This window comes from Halichoerus grypus, chromosome 13 (genome assembly GCF_964656455.1).
Source record: "Halichoerus grypus chromosome 13, mHalGry1.hap1.1, whole genome shotgun sequence".
NCBI lineage: Eukaryota > Metazoa > Chordata > Mammalia > Carnivora > Phocidae > Halichoerus > Halichoerus grypus.
Genome location: NC_135724.1, coordinates 30966867 through 30994352, shown reverse-complemented (window position 1 = coordinate 30994352; position 27486 = coordinate 30966867). Strand labels below are relative to the sequence as shown.

At 39.0% G+C, this 27486-nt stretch overlaps 1 pseudogene; it reads left to right on the top strand.

Moving 5' to 3' along the window:
- The first annotated feature begins 201 nt into the window (after nucleotides 1–201).
- LOC118536239 (cleavage and polyadenylation specificity factor subunit 5 pseudogene) lies at nucleotides 202–25949 on the top strand (annotated as a pseudogene).
- The last annotated feature ends 1537 nt before the right edge of the window (nucleotides 25950–27486 follow it).

Genomic DNA, 27486 nt, shown 5'->3' with positions numbered 1-27486 from the left:
AGCTGGGAGATGCGCACACCCCTGGGAGGACAGCCCTATGACTAGTGAAGACAGTGGTCTGAAAAGAAACCGCCCTGGGCAAATCTGGACTCCTAAGATTTCTAAGACACAAGAAACCTTTACAAACATTTCCCCTATGATAAAATTTAAGCACAAGCTGGGAGCAGCTTCTGTCCTTATATAAAATTTACTAAAAGCGCAATGAACATGAGGAAAATTTTGTTGATAGCTGATGGTTCACCACCTCAGGAGTTCCAGGGTGCAGCTCCAAATTGGCCTAGTTCACGGAGGGCCAGGACGGACTGGAGAGAGGGCCGGCCCCGCAGGCCTGAAGAAGGTGGTTTCAGGAGCAGGGAACTCACCCGGGAGGCTCGCTGGTGGAGGACCCGCGGAAGAAAGCATTTACTCCTCGCGGAGCCTGGAGGGCGCCCAGAAGGCCGGAAGTGGGCACCAAGGCGCATGCGCCCAGAGGGTCTCAGCACCAAGTGCCCGCTCACGCCTGCGCGCTGGAAGATGGCTCTCACCGAGGGCGGACAGGCAGATTGCAACTTCTGAGGTCAGGGAGCCGGCGAGGAGCCCTCTAACCCGCCGGGGTCCGGCTCCTGTGTAAGTCCGCTGTCCCATTCTCTCACAGATTCTTCCAGCAATAGCTGTATATTGTCCCTGAGCATGAGAAGAAAAACAGAACTCAAATCCAAGGTGAGCTCAGTCCCTAAGAAGAGGTTACGGTAACGTCAGCACTGCTAAGAAAACCCCTCTGATAAGACCGTGCAGGGAGCCAACCTTACCCAGGTCCCGCGACAGTGCCTTCCACTGCAGGTAACAAAGCACCCTCAGGGCTGGGGAACAGGATCTAGGGTGTGTGAATTGCAGCATTATTCCCAGAGCTTAATTCTCCTTGTTGCTCTTCTAATACAAAACATACATGGCCCTTGTTAAGTCTATGCCCACCCTGTTCCTATGTCCAGGAACTTCCTCCCCTCTTCTCTCCACTTCTCTACATCCTACTGTAGGGAAGGTCCAGCTAAAGTTTGGCTCTTAATCACTGGGAAGCTGTCCCAATTCAAACAAACCCTAAGTGATTTTCATCTCAACTCCTATAGCAACCACTGAATGAATCACTCATTTGGCGCCTACAGTATCCTTATATTATTATTTTAAATCAGGTAATGAATATGAAAATTCATTAAAAGCTAAAAAATGATGACCTAGCATTTTCAAAGTATATTTCACAATGTGATAAATGTGTAATATTTTTTTTTAAGATTTTATTTATTTGACAGAGACACAGCGAGAGAAGGAACACAAGCAGGGGGAGTGGGAGAGGGAGAAGCAGGCTTCCCGTGGAGCAGGGAGCCCGATGCGGGGCTCAATTCCAGGACCCTGGGATCATGACCTGAGTCGAAGGCAGATGCTTAATGACTGAGCCACCCAGGCACCCCTAAATGTGTACTATTAATAAATATTACATTTAAAAAAAGGATTGCCTAGTAAGTGTGAAGAACAAGCAAATCCACTCTATGCATAGGGGTAGATATCAGGATAGTGGTTGCCTAGGGGTGGGGCAGGTTAGGGGGGAGAGGATTGACTGGCAAGGATCATGAAAAAGCTTTCTAGAGTGATAGAAATATTCTAGGTCTTCTTTAGGGTTTTGGTTACAAGGGTGTATCCATTGGTCAAAATTTAAATTCTGTACCAGAAAACTGTATATGTTGCTGTATGTAATTATATCTCAATCAAAAGAGATATTACAGAGATATTAAAAAAGATTAAACATATTTTTATCACAACACTTCAGAAAGCTTCTATCCTGTTACTGTACATTATAAACCTGCAGAAAGCAGATGTAGCACCTTTTAGCCAAAGCACTCCTCATTTTTAAAGTGTTCCAAGATGGGGCACCTGGGTGGCTCAGTCGGTTAAGCGTCTGCCTTCGGCTCAGGTCATGATCCCAGGGTCCTGGGATCGAGCCCTGCATCGGGCTTCCTGCTCCTCGGGAAGCCTGGTTCTCCCTCTCCCACTCCCCCTGCTTGTGTTCTCTCTCTCTGTCAAATAAATAAATAAATAAATAAAGTGTTCTGAGATAGCTGTGTTACACGGAAAGGTCTGTGCTATTTATAACATTTGTTTCTGTTTTCTACTATTATATTAGATTCTCCAGGGCAAAGACGGGTTTTATGACTGTCTGTATCCACAATACCTGGCACAGGGCCCCATAGACATGTGCCTTGTCGCTGCTGTTGTTGAAAATGATGCAGATAATGGCAATACAAAATACTATGATAAAAGTAAGGGTAATTTGCCCTAGGTCACTGGATCAGAACCACAGCAACCTTAGCCCCAAGGGTTATGCATGGATTCTCTTGCTACAGAGGCAGGATGAGGTGGGGATATTTTAATGTGAAAGTTCTATTTGGTAGCTCTCAGATCTCATGAGGTGGCTGCATTCCCTACTCATTTAGGAGATCATGCTGCCACTTTCTGAGAATTTACTCACCCTTAAAACACCCATAAAACATTCTGGTGCTAGGCACTGGGGAATCCACAGTGAATAAAACACAGTATTTGCCCTCAAAAAGCTCATGGTCTAGTGGGGGAGAATGTTAAAGAGATGACTTAAAAGGCAGTGAAGTAGAAGCAAGTGCTATATGAGCTCAGGAGAAGAAATAATTCATTCAGCTGTGGGATGATTTGAGACACTAATATTTGCCAGTCAGAGAGTGGGGTGGAAGACATTCCAAGCTGAAGGAAGATAAAGGTAATAAGATAATACATTTGGAAAGGACCTTACATGTCAAGTAACTATAACTAATATGCCTTATGATCTTATATAAGTTATTTATCTTTAGCTTCTTCATCCCTGAATAAATATAATAGTGGTTTAGATGTGTTTAGTGAAACTGGAACACAGAGTCTCTTAGCATGGAGACATGGTTGGGTGAGCTGGAGCCAGGTTGCAAAGCTCTTATGAATCCAACAACTGTAAGGGGGTCTGGACTTTATCCCTTGGGATTATTTTAAAGAGAGTGGTATGACCACATATGTATTTAGAATGTCACTTAAGTCCATACCACACAGGAAATTCTATACAGTCCTGTGTTTTTCAGTACTTTTTTTTTTCCTGAGTGTTAGTCTTGTTTCCCCAAACACATGGCAAGCTACACGAGAAACTTATCTCACATGGCAAGCAGCAACATACTCAGGTCATAGAGTGCCCTTAATATGTATTTCTTCATTAATTCTAATACAATTACCTGACTTCCTCCTAGACATCTTAATCAATAACATTTGTAAAGTTTAATACAATCATATAAAGCAAGAAATCCTAGAGCATGGGATTTTATATTTTACATAAACCTTTTACAAAGAGAAGCTTGCCTTCATTTTCCAAAAGACTTACATTCACCTTGTAGATGCAAATAGATGGGTGAGTATCTCTCCATATGTATGGCAAAGTGTCTGAGTAGTAAATTAGGAGGCTGCTGATTGTAGAGACCTAAGTAGAAGTGGGGAAAAGGAGCTACTATGTGCAACAAATCCCAGCAAAATACATTAGAAGGCAGAGAAAGAGAGACGCAGTGAGACATTGAAAGCAGAATGAAGTAAAAAAATGGAATTGATAGAGGCAACCAGCTCACAGATCTATTTACTGGTGGGTCCAAACTCTTCTTTGGAGACCATTGGATTTAGTGGGTCAAAGGGAAAAATGTATACAAATAAAGTGAGAAAAATCAATGAAGACTTGACTTGAGTGAGTTATTTTGTTTTCCTTTGTTAATCTTTGCCCATCAGTAGAAGCACACAACACAAACACTTGGACCCAGTGTATCTCAGCCCCTCTTAGGATTCACAAACCCTGGATACTGCCCTCTAGGCCACATACTCCCTCTTCTCCTTCATAAAGATAAATTTCACATCAGCCCAGCAGTCAGCCATCATCTGTTCTCAGGGGAAGAGTATATAGCATGACCTCCCTTGAAATATTAGCTCTATTTACACGGGTTTGCATGGACCACATTACTTATGAGTCACCAAGGGGAAACCGAGCCTCTAGTAGATAAAGCGATCAGCACAAACCTCTGTAAATAAATCTGAAATTTCAATGAAGGTCATGCCAAGCCTGATTTATTCCTCAGCACCCTATGAAATAATGTTGACCAGGTAAGTGGTTTTCATTTTTTTCCTCCATCCACATGGAGAACCTTTTCGCTCTAAGGAGCTTGTCATGCATGCAACAATGAGCATCTGGTAGAGAGATAATACACCCTGAAGGAAATAACCTTCTATTATTATATTAGATTCTCAATACTGAAAGGCCAGGTCATATAGCAACAATTTGGTGTTGTTTTTAAATCTAATCTGGTGGTACAAATGCTCATAACAGAACTTAATTGAGGAGCTATTGCTCAACAACAGAAACTATTTTTTATTCAATAAACAGAAATGGAGCATCTACCTACAGGAAGCACTGAGCAGAGCATGAGGTTAACCAGTGTAAAGGAGATGAAGACAAATATGGCATGGTCCATAAAGGCCTCCCTCCCGTGTCTCCACTGAAAACCCCTGAATATTCTGAGAAGTCAAACAATATCAATGGCATATTGACAAACCAGTCAATTGGTAAGTAAATAATCATTCAATCAATTTATATTTATTGAGCATTTTCTAAGGATAAGACTTTATCCTAAATATTGAGGTGTGGGATAGAAATAAAATGAAAGCATAAGAAAATTTTCCTCAGCTTACAATACAGTTGAATTTTACTATATAAATAGTCATTGCAGTGGGAAAAAAGATAGACAATCAAATTAGGTGGGTTTTGTTTCATTTTTTGTTTTTAGTTCAAGAACCATGTATCTTTTCTAAACTGAATTTCCTACTTTTCCATCTGTCCTATTATACATAGCTCATATGTAGCAAAGGGACCTCAGGACCCCAAAGCATTGTCCTTTAAGCAGGAAAAAAAGAAATGTGATGACACTAGAAGATCTTAATAGAATTGTTGAAAAAGGTAAAGAGAAGAGTTGGGAAGACAAAGATAAGAACCAGACATTAATTAGTTCTGTAAAGAAGATAAGATGCCAATAATGCTAGAAATGTGCATCACAATATGATTCTGCCAGGTTTGGTTGGAATTTACAGAACGAATGGTAACAGCTTCTGCTTTCAATTCTGTCTCAAATCATGATAAAAAATAATTTTAATGTGCATGGGTGCCATTAGAAACTACAGCTTTGGAGAACAAGCTGTCCCTGGACCCAGTGTTAACAGAAACACCAATCTCACTCATTCTAAGAAAAATTTCTCTGGTTCTCATTTAAAAATCTCATTTATAGGCAAACAATTGATAAATTACTCATAAGATACTTCTGTTTATAAAACTTCCTTATCTGAAGGAGTCCACTGTGTACCTAAAACTGAAAAATCTGGATTTTGTTACACTGACTCATTTTTATTTAAACCAGTTTCCTTATCTTCACCCTCTTGTACAATCTTCTGAGTTTTTCTAGTTTCACTTTTCTTCTAACAAATATTTCTTTGGGGGCATGGCCTCACACCCTGTTGGAAAGAACAGTTCAGGTCTTTCTATCTGTGGTAACTCTGATCTCCAGTAATGCATGAGCACGTATTTTGGATAAGATACATACATATATGGTAATTTTGTTGGATTTTCAGTCTTTGCTTACAAAGGTTTCAGAACGTTTTAACCGGGTAGGGCATTAGCAAAAACCTGAGGGCCGCTCTTTGTCATGCTGAGGCGCTCGCCTGTATCTTGTGCCTTTTTTTCCATTCGATCAGGCTTTATGTGTGCTTTGATCCAGGCAAAACATAACAAAGATATTTTTCAGTTGCAAAACTCCAACTATATATTCACTGAGGGCAAAGCTAAAACCATCATTAGGCAACAATGATGCTTTGAAATTCTGGCTGTAGAATTTTGTGGAGCATATTCTCCTTCCCCTTTATGTGAATAAAACCCTTTATAATGCTTCATATTCACGATGCCTCCTGGTTTCCCTGTAATGCAGCCCTGCTTTGTTATTCCCTCCTTGCTGCTAAAGAAAAAGAGGACAAGAGTGGCTAAGTAACTTGCCCAAAGTTATTCACATGGATTAAAATGAGAATATTAAAACTATTGTAAAGAATGCAATGAATGTTCTCTGTAGTCACCGGTTCTTCCTGTGGCAATGCTGATATGTAGTGCCTGAAATGCACTCGCCCTCAACTACCACCTGCCAGTTCAAATCCTGTCCTTTAGGGGTTAGCTCAGGTCCCACCTCCTCAAGGTCCACTTCTTCCAAATCAGCCTTCTGTGAACTTCTCTCAGACTTACCAGCTGAATGCAGGATCAAGCTCTGGAGTCTATTTTGTATTTCTCCCAATGCAATCCAAATTGGTAAAGTCATAAAGATAGTAATGTTTCCTACTTTTGGGCACAGTGATATTCATCCTACTTCATGGCAACAGTAGTAACAATAATTATTTCATTAGTTGACAAAAAGCACTAGATTGGAGTCAAAAGAAAGCATGGATTTATGTTGCTGTTGATAAGTTCTTGAAACCCGAACAAGTCTAAGATTCAGTTTTTCAATCTATAAAATAAAAATGTTAAATAACATGCTTTCTGATAGTAATTCTAAAGTGCAGTTCTATTATTCTGTTGTTTTACTTGCACACATCCTTTGGGTTGGTAGAAGGGGAACTTTTCCCACTCCTTTTCCTCCTGCTTCCAACTTTTATCTGCATGTTCCTTCAAACCTGACCCAATTAGCTCAGCATTTTCAGAAGTAAGATTTAGAGAGGTGTTACTGAATGAGGATACTACTAGACTATTTAACTAGTCGACACTTCAAAACACGTATTTCAAAAGTCCTTAGTAATTAAAGGAGGAAAAGTTTGTCACTGGTATTATTCATCCTTTGATGGACATGGACAATGCACTGGACTTGATATTATGATATCTGAGTTTTAATTCACCCCCTGTCATCAAATTAGACATTTGATGAATTGAAAATGGTCTCTAATGTCCCTTCCAGTACCAACATTTTAGTAGCTGGGGGTCAGATTGGGGCCTCCTATAAGTAACTCCATACCTTTCCAACACCCTCCTTTCCCCCATAGTAGTGTTCTCTTCCTCCATGACATGACCTCCTAAAACAGCTTCTCATGGGCGACCTATTCTACTAGTTTCCACCTCTTTCAGTCTTACCCCTATTTATCCCAGCTCTTTAGAAACCTGCTACTGCTTTAAGTACTTGAGGCATGAGGCAAGCTCCTGTTGTCCATTAACATGCATATATGAGAATACAGGATCTCTATGGAATCTGTCCAACATGGCAGAAGAAGCTACTGTTGGATCAGAGGAAAAAGTGACCCATATTCCCTTGTCTGTTGACCAGTCTCCTCAATTTTCAGCAGATACCTGATTTTCATTATGATTTGATCTTTTACAAATACCAAGTGATACACCAGCATTAAGAAAACCAACCTCACAGGATTTTTTGCCAATAATTTTGAATCAGCTAAAACTCTCATCTTCTATATGAAAGTGACAACATGGTGTGAAAAAAGTACTCACAGAGACCCAAAGCATGAAGCACCTTAACAGGCCTCAGTTTCTCTACCTATAAAGTGGTGGAATTTTTTAGTAACTTAAGGTAGATCAAGACAATAGACTATCAGGCAGCCATTCTAGTGAAAATTACGCAAACCATAATAATATGGAAAAAATCTAATTCAATGTTAAATAATAGTAGAAAAATATTTTATTGTATTTTTACTTCAGTAACCATACAAATACATATGTGTATAAGTAGAAAATACTACACAATAAGTGAAATAACCATTTTAGAGTAGGTTGGTAAGGGCTGATGTATATGGTTGATAACAGTTTGAATAATGACAGACTCTTTTCAATTAACAGTACAGAGGTTAGAATGACTGCTCAGGTCTCATCCAGCTATGGATTTCGGTGATCCTTTGATAAACACATTCATGCCAACATGCTTAGCAAGTATAAATGGAGTTCCTCATGGAGGTAAAAAATATATAGGTGTTTTTAAGTATGGGAAAAGCGCCTTTATGAAAAAGCATGACTGAAATAGACTCATTTATTTCTATGGTTTCAAAATAAGGGGAAGATCTTTTGCCTCCCATCGAATTTTTTCCTTAGCCCAGGAATGATTAGGCACCCATGGTTCCTTCTGCAAATCTTTTTTACAGACAGCAGTTACCACATTGCAAAGGGACTATCTTTAGTTCTGACTTTCCCCAGAAACTGTGACACCATGAAAATAAGAATGGGGCTATATTAATTTTTGAGTCCTTAGAACCCAACACAATGCAGACAGGGGCCAAATTAAATGTTAGCTTGAATGAATAAATGAGGGAAAAGGAGTAGATTAGCACTCTTCTCTTAAAAATAGAGATATTACAGCTGCTCAGGAGTTGGTGTTCCATCCCAGGGCCTGTGGGACTTTTTGTTGTTGTTGTTTTTCTTTTGTTTGTTTTCCCCCCAAGCCATCTTTACATCACAGCCCACTGGACTATCTTTGTGTTGCCAAAGAAACACAATTTACGCTTTACCTCACAGACCCAAGGTTTGCCTGACCAGACTCATTAAACTTGATAGTTTTACACATCCCCTTTCTTTGTTTATTGTTTTAGTCAGCATTTCTAATAAACCAGCTTTGCTTATATCGATTTATTTTTTTAAGATTCTTATTTATTCATTTGAGAGAGTCAGAGAGAGACAGAGAAAGCACAAGTTGTGGGGAGGGGCAGAAGGAGAGGGAGAAGCAGACTCCCCACTGAGCAGGGAGCCCAACATGGGGCTGGATCCCAGGATCCCTAGATCACATCCTGAGCGGAAGTCAGACGCTTAACCGACTGAGCCACCCAGGCACCCCTGCTCATATTGATTTCTTTCTTACCTGCACTCATCTTTGTAGAATGTGCTGGAAGGTTTCTCCCAACCCCCTTCACTTCCACAGAGAAGACCATAAATATATTGGGGGGCTGGTTTTCTGATATTCTTCAGAGAGAGAAACTGTGTTCCCTAAAGCATGCTGATGTACCATTACTACAAGTCCTTCTGGGGCACCCAGGGAAGCAGTCCAGGACAGAAGTCTCCCTGGGTGTTGATGTCTGGATACAGAGGCATATATAAAAATAACTTGTTTTTTACTTGTCAATGTTATTTATTTCACAACTGTTTTCTCATTATTCAGAATACTCCCCTGTGTTCTCTATCCTTAAAAGTTCCCTTGCTACTGGCTCTTCTAATCAGCATTAAATATGCCCAAGTCTGTTTCATCTAGTTACCTCCCTGTCTTATTTCACCACTCAGTACCTTGAAGTGTTATCCACAACCATTGTCTTCACTTCCTCTCAACTTCCAGCCTCTTCTTACCCCACTGCTCCAGTTAATCTGTTAGCCCAAAGGTCAGCAGTGGACTCTGCAGCTAAATCCAGTGGACATTTTACTCAGTCGATAGTAAGTATTTGCCCTCTCTGCAGCGACAGACATTGTTCCCACTCCTCCACTGAAACACTTGTGCTCACTTTCCTTGGCTTCTTGGAAACCTCATTCTTTGGTTTTTCTTCTACCTCTCTAGCCATTTCTTCAAGGACTTAAATTCTTTTGCTTAAATATTTGGGTTCTGTTTTCATTTCCCTTCTCATTTTACTTTGTCTACCTGAGAAAATTAATCTATTTCCATGACTCCAGAAGTTCCTGTGTGCTTATGATTTTCACAATCTCCAGCTCAGCTCAGCTCTCCTGAGCTCCGGAATCATATGGTGAACACTTCCATTTGAACATCCTAGAGGTACCTCAAATTCAACATGTCAGAAAATGAACTCATTATTCCACTTCCCCAAAAATATACCTCTTTTGTGCTTATCTCTGTGAAACATAAGACCATCTATCCACTTACCTGAAGCAGAAACCTGGTAGTGATCCCCAATTCTTTCTTCTTTTTCTCCTTTTACCCTCCTCCCACCTCACTAATCACTAAATCCTGTTGCTTTTCCTTCCTCTGTAACTCAAACCCATCCACTTCTATCCCCACTGCTGATGCCTTAATTCGGGTTACCCTCTTCCTTCACCTGGACTATTTCCTTCATTCCACCCTTAACCCTTAGAAGATAGAGTAGAATGAGATACAAAATGCAGTCATAACTTTCTTCCTGTAGCCAAATTATTTTCATCAGCCTAAGCGTGTTACAGTTCTATGTAGTTACTTTATCTTGATCTTCAGATTGCTTACAGATTACAAATGAAGCTAGATGCTCAAGAACATCACAACAGTGTCTGCCTCACTCTGGTATCCTTAATTTTGCAATGGGGTTTTATATTCTAGCTCATTCACAGTCTTACTTCCTTCATGGTATTAGTCAACCAGGGCTCATGGTGCAGAAAAGTTTACAAATACTTAGGTTATGGGGTGCCTCAGTCGTTAAGCATCTGCCTTCAGCTCAGGTCATGATCCCAGGGTCCTGGGATCGAGCCCCACATCGGGCTCCCTGCTCAGCGGGAAGCCTGCTTCTTCCTCTCCCTCTGCCTCTCCCCCTGCTCATGCTCTCTCTCTCTCTCTATCTCTGTGTCTCAAATGAATAAATAAAATCTTTAAAAAAAAAAAAAAAAGGTTACAATGCAGCCCATATGCTTAAGTTACAATACTTACTGTGTGACTTGGAGTAAGATATTTAATATCCCTGGGTCTCAGTTTCTCATCTGAGATATGAATAGCATCTACCACAAAAGATTATTGTGAAGACAAAATTTGTTAATATAAGTAAAGAGTTTAGATAAATACCTGGCATGTGACAAACTCTGTTGGCCTTTTCTATTATTATTTTAGTTGGCTTATTTCTTCTCCTTGCAATTTTCCTGCTCATACTCACACCCAGTTGAACCTCTTTCTGTCACTAGGAACACCCTTTTTGGCATCCCCTCCTTTTCTTCAGGCCAGCCTCACACCTGCACCTGAGTGCTGGCTTAATGGTCTTCCCTTTAGAAGTGAGGGAAGAAGAACCTAAGAACAGAAGTAACCACCACCATTACAGAGTAAGTGAATGGCAGAGATGGGACCAAATCCTTGTAGCTCATAACTTTGTATTCAGGGCTCTCCTCATCTCTGAGAGTTCTTTCTCTCTTTGTTGAGGGAAAATGTTTCCATATGCCCTGCACAAAGCATTATTTGTAGAACAGAGAAAAAGATGCTGTCAAATCATGGCTCCATCCTGCCATGGTGTCTACAATTCCCATCATTAAAAAGACTTCCTAAGATACCCTGGAGAAACTTTCTCTTAGGAAGCCATTCCCACTATTTCCCTTACATTCCACTTCTTTCTCTTTCATTCCTCAGAGCATCTTATATTTATATCAGAACTTAGCACAATTCACTAAAATTAGTTTTTTCTGTGTCTCCTCTCACCCCACCCCCCACCTAGTAGCTTGTGAGCTCTGTGAAGGGAAGGACATCTCATTAATCTTTAAATTTCCAGTGCCCAGCATGGGGCCTATCTCACAGAAGATAATTCAATAAAAGTGTATTTTATGAATTAGTAAATATATGCTCTAACTGGGTCAAAGAACAAAGTATTTGAAAAATGGCAACATCCCAAGGGAATGTTTTATATGATTCTACACAAGCCAGAGTACATCAGAACGCTCATGAAATTAAATCTAGAATAGCTGATTTTCATGGCAGGACACTTTCATCTGCAAATATCAGACTACCCAACTAAAAGTGACTCAAATTTTAAGGGTACTATTTAGTGCTTATTTCACAAGAAGTTCAGAGGTAAGTAATCCCTCAGCATCAGTGAAGCAAGGGCGAGATGGCAGGGGTGTAGAAAAAAATCCACTTTCTCTTCTGTGAGGCATAGCTCATTGCCTTACCAGGTTTTTCCTCTCCTGTTTATAAACTTCCATGAGACTTCCTCCCAATACTGTTTTAATTTGCTTCTATCTTATGCCCATAGCTCATCTTCCCAAGTAGATGTTAAACAGGTCAAAGGGAAGAATAGTGTCTTATACATGTTTGTATCTGCCACTGAGATGTCTATTATGTCCTGATAGGCACTTACAGCTTAGTCATTGTTTGAGTAATTAACTGATTCAAAGTTCTACTCATGTCCCACACACAAGGGATTTCCACAGAGAAACTGTGCATGTTCCCTATTATGGAACACAGGTTTAAGGTGGAGAGCGGAGTGTATTCACTTGCTTATCCAGAAAACTAACCCAGGCTCACTTGCATTTACTTGATTCTCCGAGATGTTCCTGCATGAGTCTCTGATAAGGAATCATTTCAGATGAGTTCCTCAGAGTCATGCCCTTATGCTGTCAACATTGCCACAATTTTATCCGGATTGAGTTGAAGCCCTGTTGATTTAATCCAGAAATTTATTTCTGACAGACAGCTGGGTAGTATTTTTCACTGTGTTCCGAATCCAAAGTCAAAGAGATTGAGAGTCAGTGTCATCGCTGTTTGGGTGGTAGTGAACCACAAACATGCTTTATTTCCATCATAAATTGTTATTTGTTGTTTTTACAATGTGCATAAAACCATAGGCTAAACAACGGGAATACTTTATACATTTTACAAATAAAGACATGAACACTCTGGAATGAGTACTATGTTTTGGTATCCAAGTTTGGGTATTTTATTCAGAGGGTCTGTTCTCTTTAATCTAGACTTTTTCCTCACTTATATCAGTCAATGGAGCAAATATATGTGCCATCAAAACTCTCCACCTTCATTTGGCACATATTTAGCAGAGGACACCATTCTTGGCCTCACATCTCACAGATTTCCCTGAGAGACTCAGCAGGGGAGATATGTGAAACAATCCATAAAAAATGTGGGGTTAGTGTAGACATTCTGTCAGTGAACAGAAAAGTAATTCAGAGCCCCTGCTAGAATTCAGCTTTCTATAATATTTACCAACTGAAGTCAATTTGGAAGTAAAGTACCCATGTGTAGAAGCCAGAAACTCTAATTACATTCCCACACAATTTTTCAAACAATTGGGCTGTTTCCTAACCCATCACCATCACCACACATTATTTAGGGTGAAGGCTAACCACACATTTCTATTTTGCCTCACTTTAAAGATGAATGAACTTGCATGAATCAAAGAGGGGGATTGCAACTTCCTGACTTCCAAGAACTCTGTGAGGTTGACGTCCACAGGTAGGGTTAAACAAGTGTTATGGCAAATGAATCCTGGATCAATCAACTTGAGATAAATTCACTATGTGATTGATTATTTGTTTTGTACCTGGTTGTCCCTAGAAGGATTTAAAGTAGAATTCAAAAGCGTACATAGTATAATACAGTGCATTTACTGGAAATGGAACACAAATTTGTCTCCAAGCTTCCAAGAGAACTACAACAAAAAAGGGAAGCTAACAGTCACATCACTTAATGTTTGGAAGATAAAATCCAAGCCAGGTACACAGGAGAAATTGATTCTTCTAAGAGCAGAGTCCTCACAGAAAAACACTCTCATGCAGTGAACATCTTTAAAAAATTCACATTATGAAAGCATTAATGATTTTCATAGGACTGTTTCCTAGAAAGTCTCTCAGTGTGCTCATTGACACAGCACTAAAGTTCAACATAGGGATACCATTTTCTGTGGTACTACCATTACTTGTGTGGATACATTAGGCAATAGAACAGGAAATTAGCAGGTAACATTTGTTTATCATCTACCAGGGTAGCCTGCTGAATCATTGGCATTACAGTTTAGAGGTGGTCATAAAACTGAAAGAGATGTTTCTTTTTTAAAAAGTACTCTAAAATTAGGGGACAGATGGGCTGTTACTTACAGTGCTCTGGCTTTTTGAAAATCTTCCTAAGATTTCTTGGACCCAGAAGCTATACCTATCTAAGTACCCTGAAGTAGAGTTATAATTATTTAGAAACTTTGGCAGGGGGGAAAAAAAAAACAAAACCTGTTTTCACTAAAATGGCAGTTGTGTCTAAATTTATATAGTCTGGCTATGTCATCAACGAAATCACTACATAGTTTTCTTAAATTCCTATTCCCTCTGCCAATACATTAGCTTCTCCCAGGGCATCAATTACTGCAAGCAATTTTTTGGAAGGTATTCAGAGACGGCTACCCTAGCAGTTCAGTGAACTGTAGCCATCCCCCAATGCAATCTGTTATTTCTACAACCCCTACATGTGTACTAAACTTCACTGAAACCTATCAAATATACAGAAGATATTCCTATTTGATAAGTTTGCTCAGCTTCCATTTGTCTCAAGATGAATGACTGTGTTAAAAATAAAAAATAAAGAGACATCTTGATATCCTATCATAAGGTACAAAATTTCAGCAAAATATTTCAATGTAGAACAAACCCATATTAAAACAAAAAGTTTCAAGAGGGTTGAAAGAGAGAAACTACTCCAGCAGAATGAAAAACCCCATGAACTGCCTACTGACAGAACGGGCACATCTTTTATTAAAACTTTAATGAGACTGTGCATGCAAAGCTCTCTGGGGTCAGGCTAACTTTTCTTCCTGTGCAAGAGCCCATATTTCCCTTTCTGTGACCTATGCATACCCCTTACTATTCTCAGAAAAAAAGGCCTCTGGTAGAGTGTGTTTTCAAAGAGGGCTGCAGCAATATCTCCTATCTCAAGTTTTCTTCTGCATCGTGATCTTGCCCCTCCCCAGTGAGAGATGGAGTCTATTTCTCCACCCCCTTGAATCTGGTTGGACCCTATGGCAATTTGGATTGATCAAATAGGACAAAGTGATGTTGTGACCCCTCCTGGCATAATCCTTAACTGAACTGTCATCTTCCAACTCTTGCCTTTTAAAGCCTGTGTAAGAAGTCTATGCTACTCTGATAGATAGGCACTTGAAAGGTATTGAGGCTCCACACATGTGAGTGAAATGCCACCCATTTGAACCTCCAGTTCAGTTGAGCCTTCAGATGATCTGGCCCCAGCTATTCTCTAAAGACAACTGCTTTAGATACCCCAGAGAAAACTCCTTTGGAGAGCCTGGTTAACCCACAGAACCATGATAGAAAACAATAAATTATTTCTTAAACCACTGAGTTTGGGAATGATTCAGAATAAGTCAAATTCCTTAAATAAGCTTGCTCTCCTTTCTGTCTCAACTGCTTAGAATTCTATTCCTCCCTATTTATGCCTTTTAAAATCTCACTCACTCATCAGAAGTTAACCGATTCAATCCCTCTACCCAACACAAACCACTCTCTTCATTCTAGTCTCATAATAATTTTTCCATACCTGTATTCTGTTAGTTTTCTACTATCAAAGCATATAGAATACACATTCTTCATTCATGGATTCATTCATTCCAGAATATTTATTGAGTGCTTCCTATGTACCAAGAAAAAGTGAATACAATACAGTGCCCAACCTGAAAGAAATTACTGACCGAAGGGGGTGACAGATATAGGCAAGATGAGGCTCAGTGATTATCGATCTTCACGGAAACACTGAGAAGGGATGGCAGGAAGGGAAGGAGTTAGGAAATAAGTGAGCCGAGCATGGAAAGAAAAGGAAGGATGTTCCCTGTAAAGGGGATCACGTGCACAAACAAATTTCCCAGAAGTAAAAGGCAAAATGGCTCTTCTGGGAAACTCTAAGTATTTCAGTATTACCCAGATGTAAACCAGAAATTTTAGAGGACTAGAAGACTGAAGAAGGGCAGAGATTATAGGGAGCTTCCTGTACCATGCTAAAGTACTGGGATTTTGCCCCACAGAGACCCTAAAGAAAGCCTTAAGAGTGGTTAAGGAGAATGCCATGGTCATATTAGAGCTATAATGTATTTTCATGGCATGTATATGGGACGTAGAGAAGAGGAGAGCAAGTCTGGAGAACAGGGAGTTCAATTAGGCATCCATGGTAATAGTCCATCCCAAAGATGGCAAGAAACTGCCCAAGAGCAGTGGCCATGATGATGGGAAGGGAAATTAATCTAACCCAACTCCTGCACTTGTAAGAGGGAAAACTAAAACCTCAGAAAGATAAGAGCTTTTCCCCATGTTCTAACAACAAATCAGGGAAAATTTTGAGATAAAATTCAGGTTAACTGATTCCTCACTTTCTCCATTATTATTGAAATAATATTTCCAACCTTTTAGATTATTAGCTCTTTAATAAAATGATCAAGCATTCTATTGTTATATTTGTAACTTTATATTTCTCATAACATGTAGTGCTGACCCTTATATATAGTGAGTGCTTGAAAGTATTTGTTGACTTTAACTGATGCTTAATTCATGTTCTGGTGGCAGTAGATTCATATATACCCTACTACTGTTATTAATATTCTTTCTAAAAAATTTATGAATGTGTAGCAATTTGGGAAGACTTTTTTTTTTTAATTTTAATTTAATTTTATTTATTTGTCAGAAAGTGAGAGAATGCATAAGCAGGAGGAGTGGCAGGCAGAGCAGGCAGAGGGAGAAGCAGGCTCCGATGTGGAACTCTGGATCCCAGGACCCTGGGATCATGACCTGAACCAGAGGCAGATGCTTAACCGACTGAGCCACCCAGGCATCCCGGGAAGACATGTTTCTTATGTAAAGAGTGGACATTTGGGTAGCAACAATGTGTCATGGTATTTTTAAGAAAAGAATTGCCACATGCATGCTTCCCATATCTGTAAATATGTATCTTATTCCTCTACTAAAGCCTAGCTCAGCACCAACTTCAGAGGGGTCTCCCCTGATCCATCCCCCAAGTTTACAGCTATCTCTAAGTCATCGTGTCTTCTCAAGTTTCCATGGTACCAAATGTTCAGGGTACTTTAGAACTTTATCAATTATTTCTCATGTTTTCCTAAGATGGTTTCATATACGTTGATCTTGTTTTCTCAATTAAATGTATCATTGTGGGTTAGAAGGGCAGTGAAAACACTTCCTTCTCTTGTGCATACAATGAGAACACAGTCAGAAATACTTGACCAGGCAGTTTATAAGAGTCTTGAGCTTGCCCTTGCCTGTTCTATATTTTTAAACAAAGACACATGAAATAATTAAAAAACAATGGGGCGCCTGGGTGGCTCAGGTTAAGCAGCCAACTCTTGATTTCCGCTCAGGTCATGATCTCAGGGTCCTGGGATCAAGCCCAGAGGCAGGCAGACTCCGTGCACGGCAGGGAATTTGCTTGTCCCTCTGCCCCTTCCCCTGCTTGTGTGTGCATGTCTGTGCGTGTGCGCACACGCTAGCTCTCCCTCTCAAATAAATAAAATCTTTAAGAAAAAAAGTTTAAAAAAATAATTACAAAATAACAAAGAAAGGAAATAGGCATGATGGCAAAATGAGGAAAAAATATTGAACAAATTAATATATTATTTTATTATATTTATATTCTAATTAACTAAATGATAATAATAATGAAGTCTTATGTCTCTAACATGTCATATGTTTTGCAAAGCTCTTCCATAAGTATTATGTCATTTACCTTAGAAAAAGATATACTAAGGAACACAGAGTAATTGAAAAATGCTGGAGCTATATGTGAAGGAATGAATTACCAACTTTATTCTAATAAGTCAAGGAAGGCTTCAGAAGTAATTGTGTGCTAAAGTTTTGTAGAGTGAAAATGATACCATTTTATTTTGTCTTTGTCTATGAGATCTATAAAGAGCGATGTCTCTCCAAGGGAATAAGCAGGATCTTGAAGATGTCAGAAGATGATTGCAAACCTGACATGGAATTCTGAAATGCAACTAAAAGTAAAATAAAAACAAAAAAGATTTTCTTCACTGCCCTGAATCTAGAAGAAAATTATTGCATCTTTTCAACAAATAATTAAATTTGATTCTTAGAAAGAGACTGCTATTGACCATGTAGGAGTCAGCAGTTCCATTGTCTTCCTCTTTTTCCTCACACACTCACCCATGATGATGAATGAAATGGGCAAATACTTATTTTTCTCCTTCCAGGTCCTCTCTGCATAGAATTGGGGAGCTCATCTAGCTAACCACTGGGGATGGCCAAAAACAACAAATCAGATAGAAGAGGCAGAGGACTGGATGGATCACAGAAATATGTCACAGGTCTTTTAATATAACAGTATTTTTAAATAATAGATCATGTTATAGTTCCTTGGGCTCCTTTGCTACCACAAAAACAAGGATTGCCTCTTGTGCACAGAGTCCAATAAAAATCAGGTAGTAGATTTCCAGTACATGAAATATACTCTACTACATTTTTCCATGTTTTTTAATTCAATTTTTATGAGCCTCTGTGGCTGAGGGAACTATGGCTAAAGGAACAGGGAGTTCTGGGTATTTTAACTGCAGGCTGATATATGCTCACAGAATTATAGGGATGGAATGGACCATGGGAATCAATTTGTCCAATCCCCCCCTCATTTCATTGGAAACTGAGGTCTAGAGCAGCACTTCGCAACTATGTATATGTAATAACAACATAGAAAGTGGATACATTTTTATGAAACGATGGGATTATCTGGAAAAGCCGATCGGAGCTAAAGGCAACCATCTGGGGCCACCTCAGGCCTGCTTGGCTCCCAAGAAGGCTGTGGGATCAGTGTCTTAGCATTCACAGTATTTCAGTGTTGCCAAGGTCCACATCAAGGGGGAGCTCTGGCCTAGGGTACAGACACTCAAACAGCAGATTTATAGGAATAACATCTGAACATTCTAAACAGAATTATGATTTTTAGAATAGAAAAAATATTAATGTGAATAACTGCTGCAAATTCCATACATGCACACACACACACAAAAGCAATCATAGAAGTCCATTCTGAAATAATTAAAACCCTGTGATGTTGCCTGGCTTTCACTTACTATAATAATTTTTAAAAATTTATTTCACTGTACCAAATTCTTTAGCCCTTAGGCAGAGGCACGGTCCTTGCTGAGTCTGTGGGTGGTCAAATCTCCACCTCAGTAGCCTTCCCTCGCTAGTCTCAGAAAACTTAAAGGCATCTAAACTATTTATGAACTTTGTGCTTCATCTGATTAAAACCTATGCGAACCATACTTTATTTTTTATGGTGCTTGTGGCAGTGCCAAAATCAGAAACACCAAGGCAACTAGGCAGTGGAGTTATTGGCATTCTGTTCATTAGCCTTTCTTCTCCATCATAACTGTTTCCACATTGAGTTCTTAGCTCTGAAAGAGAGAGAAAAGATGCCTGCTTATGAAATGTTTTCTTATATACTGCATACTTGAGAATGTAACAAGATCCTTTTCATTCCATTAAAAATTATTACTTTAGTAAATTCCAGGTTGAAAACAAATGACTACGGAATGATTTTTTTAAACATTTGGAAAGCTTGCTTTTTAAACAACTCCACTTCTATTGCACAGAAAAAGCCTCAACTATTTATTCATTTCATTTGACTACTTTTTAATCTCAGTTTTTATGAGGACACTAATGACCCTCACAGATTGTTACCCTCCAGTGAAATAACAGAGCTTTGGCAGCGGCTGGATTCCAGTTGAAGAGTTCTGAAACTCACTGTAAATCTTCCTGTTTTGTTGTTCTTCAAACTAGGCTTTGCCATCTGCCTTATGAATTGAATTTTTGTTGCAGTATTTCACATGATCTAAAATATGGTTATTGCCATCCATAAACTGAGGTTCCTGGAGAGTATTAATTAAGTCCAAAATATTGCACCAATGTGCACAGTGAAATACAACACAAATGTCATGGCGTGACCATTATTATAACCCTCTCTGCATTCCATGATGGCTGTTCTCTCAAAAACCCAGAGACAATTTGGTTGTAACAGCCAACGAAGTTAAACGTGAAGACTTAAATTCAGGTGGATGAGATAAATTGAAACAGATCTTATTGCTCCCAAACACTCTCTTGGAAATAATGGCATCTTGACATTTTATCAGTCACTCAAGCGGTCGTTCTCAGCAGTATCAGCTGGAGCTTGAAGGATAGAGCTGTAAAGAAAGGACTGTCAGCCATAAACATTCCTCAAAACCATGAAAACCACAAATGAGAGCTTAAGTAATGGAGGATGCAATACCCTTGATATTTCAACAATTACCTGCAACAACAGGCTTTGTTCAGAACCATGGTCATTTTTTCAAGAGCTTTACTTGTCAGCCCCAGACTAGGGTAACTGGAGAGAGAAAAGAGGAGAGGGAGGAGGGAAAGGGTGGAACTGACATTCTTAGGTTAAAAAGTGAACTTAAGTTGGCTGCATATTTAAGCTTATGGGAATTTTTCAACAACAGCAAACTAGAAAAATAAATAGAAAAATAAAACCACTAAAGATTGAACCGAGGACATTAATATTGTTAAGCTTGTGGTGAAGCTTTGAGATCATTAGAAAGGCATTTACGCTGCTCAGCTGTTTCCTGTGTGGCCATTCCTGATGTCAAATTACAGAGGAGAAAAATAGCAGGGAATGCATTGCAGGGAAGAGAAGGTAGTAATGGGTAAGAATGTAAGTATGGGAAGGCAAAATGAATTTAACTTCATCATACCTCAGAAACATATCGCTGTGTTGTGGAAGAAGAAAGACTAATTTTAAATGGAGTTGGTGCTATTATCTTGGCAATCGGGACTCAAGAAAACTAAATGAAATTGAGTATACACCACAACCGAGTCACCCAAACTCAAGAGACAGCAAACATGGAAAGGTTAAATGCCCTAGAAATTGCCTTTGTGGAGTTTCTCAACATAAGAGATTAATGGTTGCTCAAAGCAATGGATAAATATTAGCTGAAGACCATTAGCTAAGGAAAACACATCAGTGCATCATGGTTCTCAGGGCTTATCAGATCAATTTTAAATAAGTTTATCTTGGACTTTTCTAACATTTAATGAGGAACAAATTGTTGTTGTTGTTGTTGTTGTTGTTGTTGTTGTTTTTCTATTTCCTGTACCCATGTTGACTTTTTGATATTACCTAGGAGAGAACAATTAAAATAAATGGGTCTGTGACAAAGTGTTACTTTGCTTGTCTCTGAAGCAATTGGAAAAGGGTCATTTTATGATTGTTTCCTCCTATTCCACAGTTTATCATAATATTTAGGTTGGCTAGTAGACTCTTTAGATGAGACGAGAGTTTGAATGGTCACTTGGCTCTTTCCACAGACTTCATATAGCACCCACCTAAACAATCTCAGATTAATGTGAATCTGCCTACTTTTCAGTAGCTCTCAGTCCATGTTAATCAAATGGTCAGTCAATCTTCTTTATGTTTAACAATGGCAAATGAAAACAAACCCAAAATATATATTACTGTCTATCTGGTGCCCATCACTGTGCTAAGTGTGAGGGGCATTTTAAAAAATGAATAAATAAAGCCCAAGTCTTTATCTCAAGAAGCTTAGTACCTAGTAAACCTAATTCACTCATATGATATAAGCCCATTTCTTTTGTCTCTAGGAAGGATGGAGGTAAAGCGCAATTATTTTATCCATAGTTTCTTGATTGTGTACAAGAAATACCGAAATCCAAAGCTTCCCAGTTAGGCATTAACAAACCACTTAGAGGAAAGCAGGGAGTAGTACATGAAGGTTGTAGAGATTGAGTAACAGCTTTACGGCTTAGGGTTCTGCGCCATCAACTCTTCTTTGTCTCTTAGTCCAGGTTTACTTGGTTCTCCCACCAACTATGTTGCCTGCTTGACCATTCTTGAAATCACAAAGACTTCTAGATATAAATTTGTCTCTTAAGTTTTATTTTGTTTTTTTGTTTGTTTGTTTTAACTTTCTTTTTCTATGGTTACACTCCCAAATTCAGTAAGGATTTTGCAAGACCCATCTAAATCTTTTGATAAGCAGCAAATAAAGCAACACAAACGTTCAACCAAATGGTCCAATTTTGAAAGTAGCAAGTGACATTTCTGCTTCCTTCAATGAACCATGCATTTCATCTTCATTAAGAGAATCACTTCTTTTATTCTATGTCAGTAGCTCATAATAAGGCATCAGTAGAGTAGTGCTTATATGCTATGGCTTGGCTGACCTGTAAAACAACTTCCCATGACCCCAGTATTTCCCTTTGTGAACAGTACAGCATGAAATAGCCTGGTCCCACCCATATAGAACCTGCAGTATCACAACAAACAAAATAGCACAGAAAACCATGCACACTTTTCATATATTGAGGACTGCCCAAAGATGTGAATCTGAGTACATTTGTTGTCTGAAAACACAGGTCATGAGTAAAGGAAACTTTGAGATTATTTTATGAAAGAACAAAAGACAAGTCCCCTCTAGTGATCAGAAAAGAAAAATGTGTCCCTTCGAAGGCATCAAAGAAATGGAATATTCTGAGTCTTAGCAATAGTGACATTGTTGTTCACAGTGGAGGCTCTACATAGGGGAAACCGATTGGGCTAGAAGGGTACTTAGATAAAGAACTTCTTACTTCGTATTTCTGTTGTGCTCGCTTTGGCAGCACATATACTTCATATTTCTGTTGTGAATGTGTGTGTGCATGTGCGTGCACATATAATCTATATGATCTGTTTAAACTTGTTAAGTATGCATAATTTTTTTGTGTTAAAAAGTTAAAAAGAGCAAAAATCTCACATAACTTCTAAGACATAGTTTGTTTTTAATAAACATTGTTCATCTATATTCTTCAAAAGAAAGGGTGACCAATATCTATCCTACCCTGTACCTTTTCAGCTAGAACATAAATATCTTTTGTTCTGCTCATAACCAAAAACAAAGCAAAACAAACCTATGAAAAACAATAGTTGTTCTAAAAATTGCTTGGAGCTCATAATGTCGACCTCTCCCTTCCACCCAGATTATCCCTTTCCATTTCCTTGTTTATGTCATTTTGAAATTCTCAGCTACATATCCTGACTTCAAAACTTAACTTGTGGTCCACTTTGATTCAGATGATTCTCTGGCCTCCCACTCTGGATCTTCAGATTTCCCCTTTCCCATAGAAGAAGAGAAATTCATATCTAAAAGGCAAAGCATTTAGCAGGAAAGATGACAGAAACTAACCTGAAAAGATAGGAATCCAACAGGAAAGGTAGACCGCAAGAAGCATTTTGAGCAGAAAAGGAATTAAGCTATTGTCTGTCAACCCTCACCCAAATGCGAAGGACACTATTGGATAGGGCCTCCAGGCTCAGCCAAGTAACAGGTGAAGGGATGAGACCATATTGTTTCTCTTTCTGTTTCCTTCCCCACTTCATGTCTATACCTATTTCTCTTGTCTATTCAGCCAAACACGAGTAAACAAACTAACTTCTAAATTTTCTCTAGGAGTAGCAAAGAAGGAAAATTCTGTCCTTACACTTAAGGAAATTTGCCTGTAAATAGGGAGTGAAAATTTGTATTTGTATTAATAAGTAACTAAAAATAAATAAATAAATAACTGAAAATAGAAGTCCCTACTTTCTCCAAAAGAATCTGATAATTAAGAAGCTCTATAGAGAGTGCTTGGCTTTACAAAGAAGGGCCAAGACCTGAATTTGGAAATATGGACAGACAGGAGCCGATTTTTTTTACATAAGAAAATGGGGGGGGGGAAGGGAAATACCAGATTTTGTTGGGATAGGGGTAGAGAGAAGAAAGAAGGAAGAAGAGAGAGAATGTCCCAGCAACTTACAGAAGGGTGAGAAGGACTTGTGATGAAAAACAGCCTAATATTTGATTCTAAGATTTTGCTTTGCTAGGATATAGACTCCCTTTTTCTCCCTAAACTGTCAGTAAAGTCTGAAAAATGCAAAAGACAAACAAAAAAACTGTTATTTTTGTGGAAATGAGAAAAATGGACTAAGATCCATGCTTGGATAGAGGCCACAGTGGAAATAAACAGGGAGAAAACACAAGATGGAAAATCTGGAATTCAGAGAAGGCAAGAAGCTAGAGCTAGACACTGACCTTGATAATATAACCTACCCTTGAACTCCTCAAAATCTTGGTGGAGGGCAATGTATTTTATGCAGGGCATGGAACAGGAATAAAGGCCAACCTAGATTTAGGAAGAAAGGATACCAAAGCTGGCATCTGTGTTCTCATTGTGAGTAGCCATAGACTACTGTATGTCTATGTCAAATACGTAATAAATACCAAAACATGCTAGAGAGAAAGAGATCAAAGCAGGGAGAGAATCAGGAAAGGATTTTAGAAAAAGGAGAGTTCAAAGCATGAGCCTCAACCTGATCTCACTAGCTAATATGAAATATGGCCACTTTGTTATAATGTTAATGTAATACCATCTGGAAGCTGTGTCTTGGCTTCAAAGGTTTTGTAAAGACACCCAAAGCCCATGGGGACTGGTCATATGTAACCCAAATTAAAAAAACTGAGGAAAATAAAATTTCTTCAAAGGATCTCCCAGGAGAGTTCTAGTTTTCTTTGATCTTTTCAGCTAAGGTCTAATGCTAGTGAGGTCTTTCCTATGAATTCCCCACATAGGAAATAGAGGATGTGAACTTAGAATCCCACCTGCTTCTTATGTGAGAAGAGAAATAGCATACTTGTCCGATGTCTTTGAATCTCACTTTTGACATGCCTAACAGTGTGACCCTGAGAAAGTCACTAGACTCTTCTGAGCTCCACTCTGTAAAGTAAGGGATGAAGGCAGCTACTTCATAATGTCATTAAGAGAATTATAAGACCTCATAAGTAAAGCACATTGCAGAATACCTAACAGTAAATATTCAATAAACTGAAATCCTTATTCCTATCAAGAGGAATTCTTATCATAAGCCACTCCAACATAAAATTATTTTCTTTTAGATGTATATTCATTCATTTCTACAAATATTTGAATTTAATATATATTTATAATATTATGTTAGATGTTAGAGGAACTACCAAAAATATAACTTTCCCACCTTCTCAGAGTTTGCCATCCACCTGGGGACACGAGATATACACAACCACATAAAATAATTAAAAAAAAAATACAAACGAATGTCATTAAGTGCCAAAGGGTGTAAACAGCATATACCACAGTATGGAGATTTCATTGTTTCTCTGAAAAAAATGAAGGATTATCAGGAAAAAAAATACTTTCAGATTATCAGAAAAAATGTATTGCTCATGCCTACTTAGTAGCTATTTAATTCAACATTCTGACCTCGGTTACTGGGTCAGACAAAGGTCCATCAATAAATCAATAGATATTTGATGAGCATCTATGATAATCAAACATTACTGATGTTCTCATATTAATGGTGGCTACTGCTGAGCAGAACACAGAATACCACTGCCAGCACAGGGAAAGTTTCTGGGCCTCCCCCTTTCAGCTCACCACCAATGCCTGAAATTACCAGCATGTTCATGGTGCTACAGTAATTGCAGACTGGCCGGCCCCAAGCGGAGAGGAAGGGGCAGAGGAGGTGGGGGTGTCAACCAGTTGGGCAACAAGTATATCCAGATGACCAAGCCCCTTACCCTGGAGTGCGCCATCAACCTGGACCGTCTTACTGATTATACTTTTGTTATAAAAAAATCCCTCTATAAGGACAGCTCTGTTGCAGCTAGATTTCATTGCATGAGTGAGGAATTTGATAAAATTAGAAAGAGGAGGGTCATAAAAGGGGTTCTGATGGTGCATGAGTACTGGCTGGCCCATCCATACTGCTACAGCTGGGAACAACTTTAGGTTACCAAGTTAAGTGGTGAACTTAACCCAGGAGAAGAAGCGAAAGGACTAAAATGCTTAATGACAGTGATACCGGGCTGTCAAGGTCATTGATGATTGCATTGGTAACTGGCAGAGGCCAAATTTTGAACCTCCTAAATATCCATGCATTTATGCACATATTACACAACCTAAGGAACGTAAGTTGTTTTTGGTTCAACTTCAGGAAGAAGTCTTGTTTGCAGACCCTAAAAACTGTAAGCTGGTAGCTGCACCATTGTTTGACTTGTATGATGATGCCCCAGGGTAAGGACCCATCATTTCTAGTCTCTCTCAGCTTTTGGGCAGGTTCAATTTTATATACAACTGAATTCCTGAGCAGTAGAGAAATAAAAGAAGCTGTCTCTATGAGCACAGCTATACAGAGTGTAGAATAAATATGGTAGAAGAAATGTTTGGGGGTATTTTTTGTTTTATCTTTTTCCCAATCCCCAAAATGTCAGCTACTGTCCATTGTTTGAATAGTAAAATTAATACAAAAAACTAGACAGTGGTGTAACCAAATATGAAAATGTTTAATTTACTTTTTGTTCTACTTATACATTTTTTTAATATATTAAAGAAAGTAGACTTCAAAAAAAATTTTCTAGCTAACCCATATCCTCTTTAGGCCTCAATGTATCATATCAACCTTAACCGAATCTTAATCATAACTACACTGCAGTCATGACTCTGCTTGTTTACATCTCATCCTTATCTTAGCCTTTTACTCTGGTGTTTTGTTTCAATGTGTTGGGACCAATCAGCAGTCTCAAAGTGCTCATCAGCATATGACTTCTCTTTCCTTTCCTTTTCTTTCCCTTTCCTTTTCCCTTTCCCCCTTTCCTTCCTCCCCCCTCCCTCTCCTCTTCCTTCCTTCCTTCCTCTTCTTCTCTTCCTTTCTCCCTCCCTCCCTTCCTCTCTTCCCCTCTCTCTGTCTCTTTCTTCCCAAAAGCCCCATTGGTGTCATTGCTCTAGGTGGTACTTTACAAGTTTCAATCAAGACAAGAATCACCAGGGCCCTTGTTAAAATGCAGATTCTGATTTCAGTAGGTCTGGGTGAGGCTAAAATTCTGCATTTCTAATGAGGCTCCCAGGAGATGCCAAAGCTACTGGTCTGTGGAGCATACTTTGAGTATCAAGGCACTAGTTCTCCATATCCCTTACAACACCGTGACTATAATTAAAAATACTAAATTGTATAGTTGAAAGTTGCTATGAGAGTAGAGTTTTAATATTCTCACTGTAACGACAAAGTGGTAATTATGCAAGATAAAGGGTTTGTTAACCTTATTTTGGTAAACATTTCACAATATATACATGTATCAAATCATTACATTGTACACCTTAAACAATGTTATATGTCAGTTTTAGCTCAATAAAACTAGAAAAGAAACCCTTACAACACTTCAATTATAAGCATTTCTTTAAAGGGCTAGACATAGCTGGGGAGGCAGGAAATACAAGAAGAGACTTTGCCTGCTTCTGTTATTCTATTATTATAATCTATTAACCGTCCAGTAATAATGGTTAACAATTCCTGAGGACTCTCTTTTTGCCATTCATTGTGCAACACGCAGTGACTGCATTTATTATTTCCTTTAGTCTTTACCCTGTGAAGTAGGAATTACTACTTCTTTTTTAAAAAGATTTATTTATTTTAGAGAAGAGAGAGGGAGAGAGAGAGTGCGCGTGCATGTGAGCAGGGGGAGGGCACAGGGAGAGGGAGAATTATACTCCCCACTGAGCAGGAAGCCCCATGAGGGGCTTCATCCCAGGACCCCAAGATCATGACCTGAGCTGAAACCAAGAGTCAGACGCTTAACTGACTGAACCACCCAGGCACCCCAGAATTGTTATTTCTGTTT